The sequence below is a fragment of the Gossypium raimondii genome, chromosome 8 (assembly GCF_025698545.1).
Source record: "Gossypium raimondii isolate GPD5lz chromosome 8, ASM2569854v1, whole genome shotgun sequence".
NCBI classification, from domain to species: domain Eukaryota; kingdom Viridiplantae; phylum Streptophyta; class Magnoliopsida; order Malvales; family Malvaceae; genus Gossypium; species Gossypium raimondii.
Genome location: NC_068572.1, coordinates 29,561,111 through 29,573,584, shown reverse-complemented (window position 1 = coordinate 29,573,584; position 12,474 = coordinate 29,561,111). Strand labels below are relative to the sequence as shown.

The window sequence follows — 12,474 nt, the reverse complement described above, 5'->3', positions numbered from 1 at the left end:
TTGGTTAAGAAAGATTTGTGGTTGTATGTGTATTTGGTTATTGTATGTTTTTATTAGTACTTTTGATCATTTGGTTTATTCTTTATGAAAGTGGTTTGAGATATGGTAAAATGTATGTTAATAGAATGGATGAATTGGTGTGTTTGGCATGTTTATAAGGTAAGAGCTTGTGATCTTTGAATGTGAATTTAGTTTGGTGTATGAAATGTGGTGTCAATGAGGGCATATTGGTTAGGCACTTAGGTTGAATGTTTTTGTATGTTTTAAGCATGTTTGAAAATGTTTTCAATGTGTGAAATTGGTTGAAATTGGTTTGGCTTGGTACCTAAGATATGGGTGATGATTTGGCTTGTTTTAAAAGTCAATTTAGGTGCACACGACCTGAAACACAGGTTATCCCACGGCCGTGTGCCACCTACGATCACTCCACACGGACATGTGGCCTATATAATTTTGGTACAGGTTTTTCCCACATGGTCACAGGTTGTTACACGGCCTAGTAACCCTATTTTCAAATTGTACATGGTCTGGCCACACGGCCATGTCCCTGAGCCACGTGTCCTGGCCACAGGATGTAAAGCTCGTTTTTGTATGAATTCCATGAATGATGATTGGTTATGAATAATAATATTTAAATTAATATTTGATTTGTTTTCATGATGTATTAAGATTCGTTATTTGTTGTAATACTCTGTAACCCTAATCCAGCAATGTAAATGGGTTAGGGGTATTACAAAGTTCTTTTTTAGTTACCGTATAATTAAGCTAGGCTTCTGTTAAAGTTATGCATGTATAGTAGATCAGATGAAATACTTTGTTTCTTTTTAGCCCTATCATAGTTCTCATAGCAAAATTGCTAGCATCACACATCAATTCAAAAGGAGAGTTCCAATCTTGTGTAACAATTATTGGTGCTGAGATTAACTTATTTTTCAATTCTTCAAAGGTTTCAAAGCATGCTTTGTGAAACAAAAAAGTTGTGTCTTTCTCTAATAGCATACACAAGAGATTTGTCTCCTCACATCTCTTTAGTACCTTAGCCAAATTACTTAAACAAATATCATACAAACCACCAAAAACTAAAAAATTATCCATGAATACCTCAACAAAATTTTCAACCATATTAGTAAATATTGCCATCATGCATCGTTGAAATATTGTTGGTGCATTACATAAACCAAAAAGCATTCATCTAAAAGCAAACGTATTGTACAGGCAAGTAAAATTTGTTTTGTATTGGTCTTTTGGGTTACAACTATCTAGTTTTACCTCAAATACCCATCTAAGAAACAATAATATTATTTACCTTCTAGTCGATCCAACTTCTGGTCTATAAAAGGCAATGGGAAATGATGCTTTTGGGTTGCCTTTTTCAAATTTCTGTAATACATACAGATTCTCCAGCCCATGGCCGTCGTTGTCGAGATTAATTCATTATGCTCATTCTCTACAATCGTGATTCCACCTTTCTTTGGCACACACTGTACTGGACTTACCAATGAACTATCTGAGATGGGATAGATAATACCCGCATCTAGCCATTTGATAACTTCGTTCCGAACTACCTCTTTTATAATAGGATAGAGTCTCCTTTGCCCATCAATTCTAGCATTCTCACCCTCCTCTAATATAATATTATGTATACAAAAGGACGAGCTTATTCCTCGAATATCAACTATAATCCAACCGATCGCCTTTCTGAATTTCTTCAAAACTTCAATTAGTTGCTCTTCTTGATGTTCTGTTACTTCTACTAAAATAATCACAGGCAAAGTAGAAAACTGACCTAGATAAACGTATTTCAAATAAGACCTTTAATTCAAGTTTGGGTGGTTCCCTGATTGACAACTTTGGTTTTTTGTATTCCTGAGTTTCCAACTCCAATGATTCAAAATGTGTTGGTCAAACAATTCCCTTTGGATTGGCTTCTCTCAAAGCCATATTTTCCATACCTTGTTCATCTTCTAGTGGCTTAGACCCTAAGGTGCTTTCCTTTGGGACTTCTACAAATTGCACTCCCATTCTGTAGAGACTAAGGATTCTAACTCCTCCATTGTTGACCATTCTTCCACCAGATTAAGGAATTTCATGGCTTTAAGAACGTTAAAGGTTACCTGGTCATCTTAAACTCGCATAGTGAGTTCACCTTTTTGTACGTCTATTAATGTTCTTATTGTTGCTACAAAAGGTCTCCCCAGGATGATTGACACTTCCTTACTTGCTTCAAAATCCAAAACAATAAAATTAGCAAGAAAAATAAACTTACCTGTACGTACCGAAACATCCTCAATCTTTCTTTCCGGGTGTGTTAGAGATCGATCCGCTAGTTAGAGTGTAAGTATTGTCGTTCTAACATCACCTATACCCAAGATCATAAAAACAAATATTTGTATCAAGTTGATGCTCGATCCTAGATCATATATAGCTTTACCACAATAAGATTCTCCAATGTTACAGGGTAGGTAAAGCTCCCAAGGTCCTTCATTTTCAGTGGTAGCTTGTTTTACAGTAATGCACTACACTCCTTTGTTAATGCTACAGTCTCGAACTCTCTAAGCCTCGTATTCTTGGATAGAATGTCCTTCATGAGCTTGATATAGTTGGACATTTATTATAAGGCTTCTACCAATAGGATATTTATGTGAAGCTACTTAAGAACATCCAAGAATTTCTTGAACTGCACCTCTTATTTTTGTTGCTTGAGTCTTTGTGGATATGGAGGTGATGGAACCTTGTCTTAGATCGTACAAATTTTTATAGGTATTATATCTACATCTAATAAGGTGTTAGCTTATCAAAATTGACTAGTTTAGATTTTACCTCTTTAGAATTTTCAGATTCTGACATTTATGGTGTAGGAATTTCAACTATTGGTTGATTTTCCTTTCTTTTGACAGGTTCATCTTCAACCTCAACTACCTTGGGTTCCAAAGTCCTTCCACTTTGTAAAGTAACTAATTTGCAATGTTCCTTACCTGTACTCCTTGGATTTCTTGTGTCACACGGCATGGCTCATTGAGGTCTATTACGAAGATCTATAGCTAATTGAACCATTTGGTTCTCTAAATTTTTCAGTGTTACTGCTTGGCTCTAGATTAATGCATCATTATTAGCCACGTATGCCTTCAAAAAATTCTCTAAATTATTGGAAGGTTCAGCTTGTGGTGGTTTCTGAACTTGTTGATTGAAACCTAGAAGTTAATTTGTTCTATGCTACATGTAGGTATTGTTTGGTTCAGCTCATTGGTTACTCCAAGAGAAGTTTGGATGGTTTTGCCACGAAGGGTTATAGAAGTTGAATTGTGGTCTTGTCCACTTCTATCCTTGTTTTGATTTCCTACATAATAGACAGAATCGAGATTTGATGGACAATTCTCAAACAAATGTCTGTCCCTACAATATACATAGGAAATAACGTCAAATTGGATTGGTGGCTGAGCTACAACATTATTCAGTCCGTTAGTAGAAAATTTTTGAAGCACTGAAGAAATTTAAGATACCTAAGCTGCTAATGAAGTGAGAGCATCCACTTTATGCACTCTTGCTACTCGTCTTCTTGAAGCTGCTCAATTGGTTGACCACTGATAATTGTTACTGGCTATTCTCTCGATAATTTCATAAGCCTCATTATAAGATTTAGACAGGAGATCACCATTCGCAGAAGCATCTACCACCATCCCAGTGTGTGCGTTAAGACCGTTATAAAATGTCTTCAGTTGGATGCAATGCAGAATCCCATGGTGAGGGAATTTGAATATTAACTCTTTAAATCTTTCCTATGCCTCGTATAAGGATTTAGAATCTATTTACTGAAAAGTAGTGATCTCATTCCACAACTTAGCATTTTTTCTAGTTGGGAAATACTTAACCAGGAAGTGTTCCACTAATTCTTGCTATGTAGAAATTGAACTGGGAGACAATAAATTAAGCCATGCTCATGCTCTATCTCACAGCGAGTATGGAAACAATTTCAATCTCAATGCGTCCTTGGTTCAACTGGCTATCTTGAAGGAATCACTCACCTCTATGAACAGCCGAAGGTGAAGGTGCAGATCTTCTATGGGCATTCTGCTAAACTGGCTCACTGTCTTAAGCATCTAGAACATCATAGGCTTCAATTCAAACTAATTTGCCTTGATCTCCGGTCTCCTAATTCCTGGATTAAGCTCATTAAAAAGTAGCACAGCATACTGCCTTATGGCTCGATCCCTATCATCAACAACAAGGATTGGATTACGAGCATTAGCAACTCAATTCCCTTTAACTTCGTTTCGATTTTCAAGATCCATTTATGTGGCTTGTCTCTGGCCTAGTCTTTCTTGTCTCTTTTGTCTAAATATCTGCTCGATTTTAGGGTTTACAATGAGTAAGTCGATGATTCGATCAATGCTCATAAACACCTGAAAATAAAATCACAAAAAATAAAAGATTAATAAAAATAAAAATAAAAAAACCAAATTGCAAAAAATAATTTCAAAAATAATCATTAAATTAACAATCCTCAACAACGGCGCCAAAAACTTCCTTCGCGACATAATGTGCAAGTATCACAATCGTTATAAAGTGATAAGTGAGTAAAAGAAGTATCTTCTCCCCAAGGACTGTATTGATTGATCAACAATTGTAAAATTAATGTTTAATAAGTTGATTATGAAAATAAAATATTTGAACTTGATGGATGTCTTAATTAAATTAAAAACTAATACGCAAATGAGATAAAATAAAATGCAATGAATGTTTAACAACAATTCACACTATTTAACAACAATAACATGAATAAGCTAGAACAATTACAAATCTTGATTAATTCATTCATTATCATCCTTAACAAATGTTCTAGAAAAATTCCATGGCAACTCGATTATTTATTAACTTGGAATCTAAAATCATAAGTTTCTTTCGCAGTCTCGTATTTATCACTTAGAAAAATATGCATATTTCTATGTCAACATTTAACTAAGGATTCCTTAAAATTTATGCAAAGTAATAGAGACGGGTCTGTTTGAAACAATTTAATCACATAAACCTAAAGTTATGCAAGGTAATAGTGTACTTCCGAATTATTACGAACCTTTAATTTTTTTTCTGTTCGAATATAAATTTAACATGCATCTTCCAATTATTGCATCCTTTAACCGCCATCTGGTTCAAATTAAGCGATTAATTCCAATGCAGTCAAACATATTTTAATACATGAACAACATGAATGATTTTAATTGGAAGCATAAGTAATTGAGGCACAGAACATTACAAATATGAATTGAACTTATCAAAACAAGGCATTGCAACCATTCTAGTTGAAACAAATTAAGTCATTATCATTAATGGAACAATAATCAAATAATTTGCAATCATGTTTGTAAACTAAGAACAATTTAAAGAGAAAGGAAGAAGAAACTCTGAGAAGATTTTGGTGATTTTCTGAGAACTATCCATGGTGGCTTCCTCTAATTTTCGTCGTTGCTCCGATTCAAATTACTCCACAAGGTGGCTGGCTAAGAGAATTGCTTACTAGGGGAACTCTCAAAGAGAGGATGGAAAGAATGAAAGGAAATGTAAGGCTTAGGTGTGGGAGAGAAAGGAGAATGAAGTGAATGTGTTGAATGAATGATTGATGATTTGAGAGGTTAATGAACAACTGACTAGGGGAACTCTCAAATCAGTGTACCAAGCTGCAACAATTGTAGCATAAATTATGAAATTTTCAAAATGCATCAACATAAAGTAAATTATGTAAAATTAGTACCTAATTACTTAAAAATTATAATCTTACTTTAATTGTGCTAAGATTCACAATATGTACTAAAAACACATAATTAGCCATCAAAATACTCGAGATTTGCATAAATTCTAAGTTAAAAGATGCCCTAAAAATCTATATAATTTAGAGTTATAAAATCTCAATAAAAAAAAGAAAAAAACACAATTTTTTCCAAAGTGAAAGTCCACATTGTAGAACGAGCTTTTATTCTCTCTCCTGAAGTGTCCTATAGGGTGCGTTTTTTTTTCTCTTCCCAAAAATATCGTAGATTGGTAAATTTTAAAATTTTCAACATACTTTCTCAATTGTGTTTTTCTTTTCAGCATATTTCGATTTATTAACCGCAAATTATATGATTATATGAGTATTTTTTATATTTTTATAAATCAATAAAAATTTGTTCATAATGAGATTTGAACCAAAGACACCGTCAATATAATTTTTTTTCCATTTATCATTTGAACTAAAAGAATTTTATTTTATTTTATTTTATGTGAAACTTTAATAAATATATTTTTAATGTACATTTTTTTATATAGTTGTGTCACTACACCAAAACAGGCTTTTAACGGCATTTTTAGTGGCGCTTGCATAAAAAACGCCGCTAAAAATTGAGAATTAGCTGTGCTTTATATAAAACACCGCTAAAGATCGAGCATTAGCGGCGCTTTATATAAAACACCGCTAAAGATCGAGCATTAGCGGCGCTTTAAGGAAAACGCCGTAAAAAACCTAAACCAACGGCATCGTTTTTTGACCTTTCAGGCCTTTAGCGGCGTTTTTGGAGAAGCGCCGCTAATGCTCAGGCCTTTAGCGGCGTTTTTGGAGAAGCGCTGCTAAAGCTCAGGGGCTTTAGCGGCGTTTTTGGAGAAGCGCCGCTAATGCTCAGGGCTTTAGCGGCGTTTTTAGAGAAGCGCCGCTAATGCTCAAGGCTTTAGCGGCGTTTTGGAGAAGCGCCGCTAATGCTCGAAAGAGAACTTTAGCGCGTTTTGTAAAAACGCAAAAAAACATTTTATATGTCTAATTACTATTTAATTTGTTTATTTTATTAATTAAAATTCAATTTATTTTTAATTGAATATTTGTTAAAAATAGATAAATTTGAAACAATGACACGTAGAAATAATTTGAAATAAAAAACATAGGAAAATATTTGTTAAAAATGGAAATATTAAAATACTATTATTTAAAATAATTTTAAAGTTTGTACAATATTACTGAGTGTTTTTTAATTTACGTATTAAAAAATTTCTTATATAATCGTAAAAGAGAATATTAATTTTAAAATATTGAATTAATTATCTCTATAGTTTAAGGTTTTTGGTTTAGGGTATATGGTGTAGAGTTTAAGGTTTATGGATTATGGGTTTAGGGGTTATGGTTTACAGTTTATGGTTTAAGGTTTAGGATTTAGGGGTTATGGCTTATGGTTTAAGGTTATAGATTAAGGGTTGGGGTTTAAGGTTTAGGGGTTAGGGGTAAAGGGTTGAGGGTTAAGAGTTAGGGGTTTAGGATTTAGGGTTTAGATTAATTAGTTTTTTAATTTATATATTAAATAATTTATTATATAACTGTAAAAGAGATAATATTAAATTGATATATTAAAATAATGATTATAGTTTAAATTATTTATAAATAATTTATATATTAAATAATTTAATATATTAAAATAATGATTATAGTGTTGTTGGTACATGACTAATTGTTTTTAACTTATATAATCGTAAAAGAGATAGTATTATGGTTTATGGTTTATTGTTTAAGGGTTGAGATTTAAATTTTAGGGCTTAGAGGTTTAGGGTTTCAAGGTTATGTTTTATGATTTATGGTTTAGGGATAAGGTTTAAGGTTTAGATTAATTAGTATTTTTAATTCATATATTAAATAATTTATTATATAATTGTGAAAGAGATAATATTAATTTTGATATATTAAAATTATGATGATAGTTTAAATTATTTAAGAGATAATCGATAAACTTTATATATATTAAATGGTTTAGGATTTAAGGTTTACTTGAGATTTGTTAAATGATGAAATTTTATACAATCAATAATTAATGCATTTATATTTAAAAATATTTAATCTAAACCATTTGATATATTTAAATATTAGATTTTAAAAAGAAATTGATAAATAAATAATAAAAGTAACATATTGATGTGGATAGGTAACTATCTATTTTGGATAGGTAACTATCTATTTTGGATAGGACCAAATTATAACAAATAAAAATGAAATATAAGTACTAAAATCATTCCACATCGAACATCTAGCAAAATAATAGTAATTATATTTTAGTTAGAAAAAATATCTCTAATAAAATGGAGATTAGATCGGAAAAGAATAATTTAAAATCATGATTAACGTCTCAATCTTTAATAGAAATTTGATATGTGAGAGATTAATTGCTTATATTGGATAATTCTAACATAATAATTAATTACGTCATTTTACCATTTGTTTTCTTATTAAAAGAAAAATATTTATTTTGAGAGTACTTGGTTTTTTTATTTTATAAAAATCAATTTATAAAAATAGTAATAAAATGTTTTATAAAATTACTTAACTAATAATTTTAGTACACAAAATAAAATTTTTTTAGCAGAGCAAAACGGTGTCATTTTATTTAAAATGAAATAATTTTTGTATGCTTTTCTAAAAATGCATAAAAATTAGCAATAATGCGTTTTATAATAAACGCAGCAAAAAATAATTTTACTTAATAAAACGACGTCATTTTATTCAAAAATGAAATTATTTTAAAAACGCCACAAGTAGAAAGCAATAGCGGCGTTTTTACCGCAAAAGGTAATCTAAATCCCGCTCAGTTTTTTGGTTACCCGCTCGTTACTCCCTCTTCTTCTCATCTCCCAAATAAAAGTTTCTACTTGATTCTTTTTCCGTTTTAATCTCAAAATTTGCCCCCAAATTTCCCATTTTCAGCAACACCAAGTAAACACACCTACACCAATCACATTTCTTTTTCCTTTTCATTTCACTGGACTGAATTCACTCACCATAGCTACTCATTTTCTCTCGATCTGTTAGGGTTTCTTTTAATTTTAGGCTTTCAAGGGAAACATACAGTTTCCTTTTAATTTTACTGGTGATTTCTATGGAGACGGAAACCCTAGATGACAAGAAACTGGAGGAAGAGGAGGTGAAAGAGAGACTGAAACTTCCCATTGAATAAGAAATCAATAGAAGGAAAAAGAAAACAGATCTTTCTGAATAAGAAGAAGAAAAATCGGTACTTTCTTTCCATTGAAGAACAAGAAGACAAAGAGGATATCAAGGGAAAATGTCAAGAGAAAATCTAAGAAGAGCTGCACTTCCTCCTGTTCAAGAGGTGTTCTTTTTTATTTCTATTGCTTTCAGTATTTTTTTTGAGATTATTTTCAGTGAAAGAAAAAATTTTGGAAATAACCCATCATTTTTTTCGTGGAAAACTGAAAAAAAAAAAGAAACAAATTGATAATTTCGTATATTTTACATTTATGTACTTGTTCCCTAAGCTTTTGTTTGGTTGGTAAGAAAATAGAAGTGTAGGAGGTTGGAAGGATGGAAAGTTTCATTCAAAAGGAGGAGCTTTTAAACCTTTTTGTTATTTTAATCTTGGGTTTGTAGCATTTGCGTGTGGAAAGTTCTGTTCTTTGAAAAAACAAGCTCTTTTTTTTCTTCAATTAAGAGAAAACCAATTAAGAGTGTAGCTTTAGATTTAAGTATGATTTTACTCTATTTTTATGCTGAGGAATGGTTTCTAATTAGACCAATAAATACTATAGTTTTATATCAAAGTATGAGTTTATTTTTTTGGTGAAGAATGATTTCTAATTGCTTTGGTTTTTGCTTTTGATATGAAATGCAGAATATTGATAAATTAGAAAAAGCTATAAATGAGGGTAATTTCTATGGAGCTCAGCAGATGTACAAATCAATAAGTGCACGGTATGACACTATGACTGCTTGTCATCACCAATTTTATTTTATTATTTTTAAGAGTTAAAAATTTCTAGAACTGTTATTGTTCTATGTTTCTCGGGTGTATGTCTGGTTGGAATGCCATGCCCATTGTACATGTCAAACAGAGGGACTTCACAAATGAAGTAAAAGAAAAGAGCCTGAGCAACAAAGGATTTAACTGTACTTAGTCTTGGATGGGGCTTAATGGGGTAAATCCCCTTATTGTTGGATAAAAGGCTTGTAAGATTGAGTAGGTTAGCATCACGTGATTTACTGTGTATGAAAAATTGGTCTGCAAATTATTAGTTTTGATATACTGGTGTAAGTGTTCAATTATTAGTTTTGGCATTGACTGCAGCAAGTGTGACTCAACTGATCTGTTAATGTGCTTTTGTTCTTTTTAATTCTTAGACATCATATTTGTACATTTAAAATCATCTGTAGATCCATCTGCTTTAAGAGATAAAGTTATATTTGCAAATTGGCAGAGAAACCGAAGGAAACCTGAAAAACTTAATGCGGGAAAAAAGGTGAACAGTAGGAAGGTATGCTGATGAATTATGTAACTTCACACAACACTTAATATTGATTTCTTAGTTCGTTTTCCCCCTAAGTAGTGTAAGACAAACTTTTGGGTAATCTTCCAAGATGATGTTTATGATGAATTTAGGATTAAGAAATTATGATTTTGGGGTTTTAAGTTATAGTATGATGTGGATTACAGTTATTATTGCTGAAATCATGAGATTGATCTGTAGTCTTCTGAAATAACTGGAAAATAAAATGATTTTGTAAATGTTCCAAGTATATGTGTCGACAAGTTTTACCTGGGAAAAAGTTTCAATATTTTATCCATAAGTGAACATGGGACTAGGTGTCAAAGTTCAAACATGATTTTATCTTGAAATTTTACACTCTAATGGATTAGTTTTGTGGAGAGATTGATTACGTTTGGGCTAGAGTTTATGATCTAATTTGTGCATGTTATCATTCCAACTGCTTAGTTGACTGCATGTGTGCAGCTTTCGTAGTTTTTAATTCACACTTATCTTTTTTAATTCTCAAGTTAAAAATCAGCTAATTCGAATCAGTATTTGGGATTATATTTTTAATTCACACTTATCTTTTTTTTTATAGTAATTGATTTTTTTATAGATTTTTAATTTTTTAAATAGAATTTAAGAGAGACATCTGAAGTAATTTGGGGGAGTCTTCGTTTTACAGATTAATGTATGAAAAAGAGAATATAGTTTAAGTGAAAGTAAAATAGTAAATTAATCACCTACTTTTTCTTTTTTTCTGACTTGTATATATACATATATATATGTTATATGGCAGGCGAGGAAAGAAAAATTAGGAGACAGAATTACAGCACTTCACCAGCTTGTTTCATCATTTGGGAAGGTATAAAAAACTTTAGATATTTGCAAGAAAAGAAAAAAAAATCATGTTTTAACTCAGTTAATTGCAATCATTTTGATGAATAGTTTAATTTCGGTTGATCATTGGATTTTTTATATTTTAAGTGTAGGCACATGTTGATCACTGGATTTTTTATATTTTGCTCCAGTATGAAGTACAGACATTCTTTGTTTCTTTGCTTTATCTAACACATACACTATTTTGTGCTTACTTTGAAGAGTGCAAAGGAGAAGCAATTCTTATATGATATTGTTGCAAATGGTCAGAATGTAATTGATGTGGATAAGTAAGTGAAACTTAATATACATGCTACACCACCTGCAGGTTCATGGAGACTATGCGAGTTTTGGGTGATGAGATCTGCTATCGTGTTAAAAACTGTTAGTATCATCTATTTCATTTACTTGCGAAATACATGTTTAGTTCTTTTAGTGTTTTTTTACATTGTTATTTTTTCTCATCTTTTTCTTTTGTGTAATTAGTTGTGTAGGCGTCTTATCGTAAGTGGTGAGGTCTGATTTCATTTTTATTCAGGATCCTTGTGAGTACTGGAAGGTTGGACAACATGCTTAGCATTCTTTTGAGTTGCTAAAAATTTGGAGTCCAAATGTATAACATGCTTTGCATTCTATTCTTTTTTTGAATCCAGCTAGATGACACAATAATCAAAACCATCGAGACAGCACCAGATGAAGAACTCCGAGAATCTAGAGATCTGATTCTGCACATTCGTAGGAGAAATTTGTATCAGGTGGAAAACCTTTGCATACTTTCACTTCATTTTTGTGTTTTGATCATGGTAGCATGCAAACAAACATGCTATTATTATTATTATTTAAATGTGAAAGACGAAACTTACTGTATACTGTGTTATTTTCTGTGTTAGTTCTGTAACCAAGATTTACTTGATTAAGAAAATGCATTGTATATTTTATTACTTTGCATATGTATTATTTATTTTAGTTTTGATTCTAAATTTTATTTTATTTTATTACCTTGCATTGTATATTTTAGTGTTCTAACTTTTGGATTTTAATTATGTTATTAATTTATTATTTTAAATTCTAAATTTAAATTCATTAATTTTATATTTATATTTAGTTTTAAAGTTAATTTTTTGTAGAAAATTTAATTTAAATAATATTTTTATTTATCCTTAAAACATAATATAATATTTATCATAGAAATAAATATTATTTGAAAAAAAAGTATTTTTTTAAAAGATATATTTTTAGCGGCGTTTGTGTCAAAAGCGTCGCTAAAGGTCTATTCTATAGCGGCGTTTGTGGAAAAAGCGCCGCTAAAGGTCTTGGTCTTTCGTGGCG

General features: G+C 31.1%; 1 long non-coding RNA gene and 1 other non-coding gene across 3 annotated transcripts; both read left to right on the top strand.

The window, feature by feature from the left end:
- Window positions 1-3,732: 3,732 nt before the first annotated feature.
- Window positions 3,733-3,839, top strand: LOC128032244 (small nucleolar RNA R71). The gene has a single exon (XR_008188372.1). It is a non-coding gene; the product is annotated as a small nucleolar RNA R71 (small nucleolar RNA).
- A 4,741-nt stretch (window positions 3,840-8,580) lies between these two features.
- LOC105798798 (uncharacterized) lies at window positions 8,581-12,093 on the top strand. Of its 2 annotated transcripts, XR_008198359.1 has the most exons (7): window positions 8,581-9,113; window positions 9,633-9,712; window positions 10,216-10,272; window positions 11,066-11,131; window positions 11,474-11,529; window positions 11,632-11,704; window positions 11,799-12,093. It is a non-coding gene; the product is annotated as an uncharacterized LOC105798798 (long non-coding RNA). The 2 variants fall into 2 exon arrangements; XR_008198360.1 differs by lacking the exon at window positions 10,216-10,272 and having other exon boundaries at window positions 8,584-9,113.
- The last annotated feature ends 381 nt before the right edge of the window (window positions 12,094-12,474 follow it).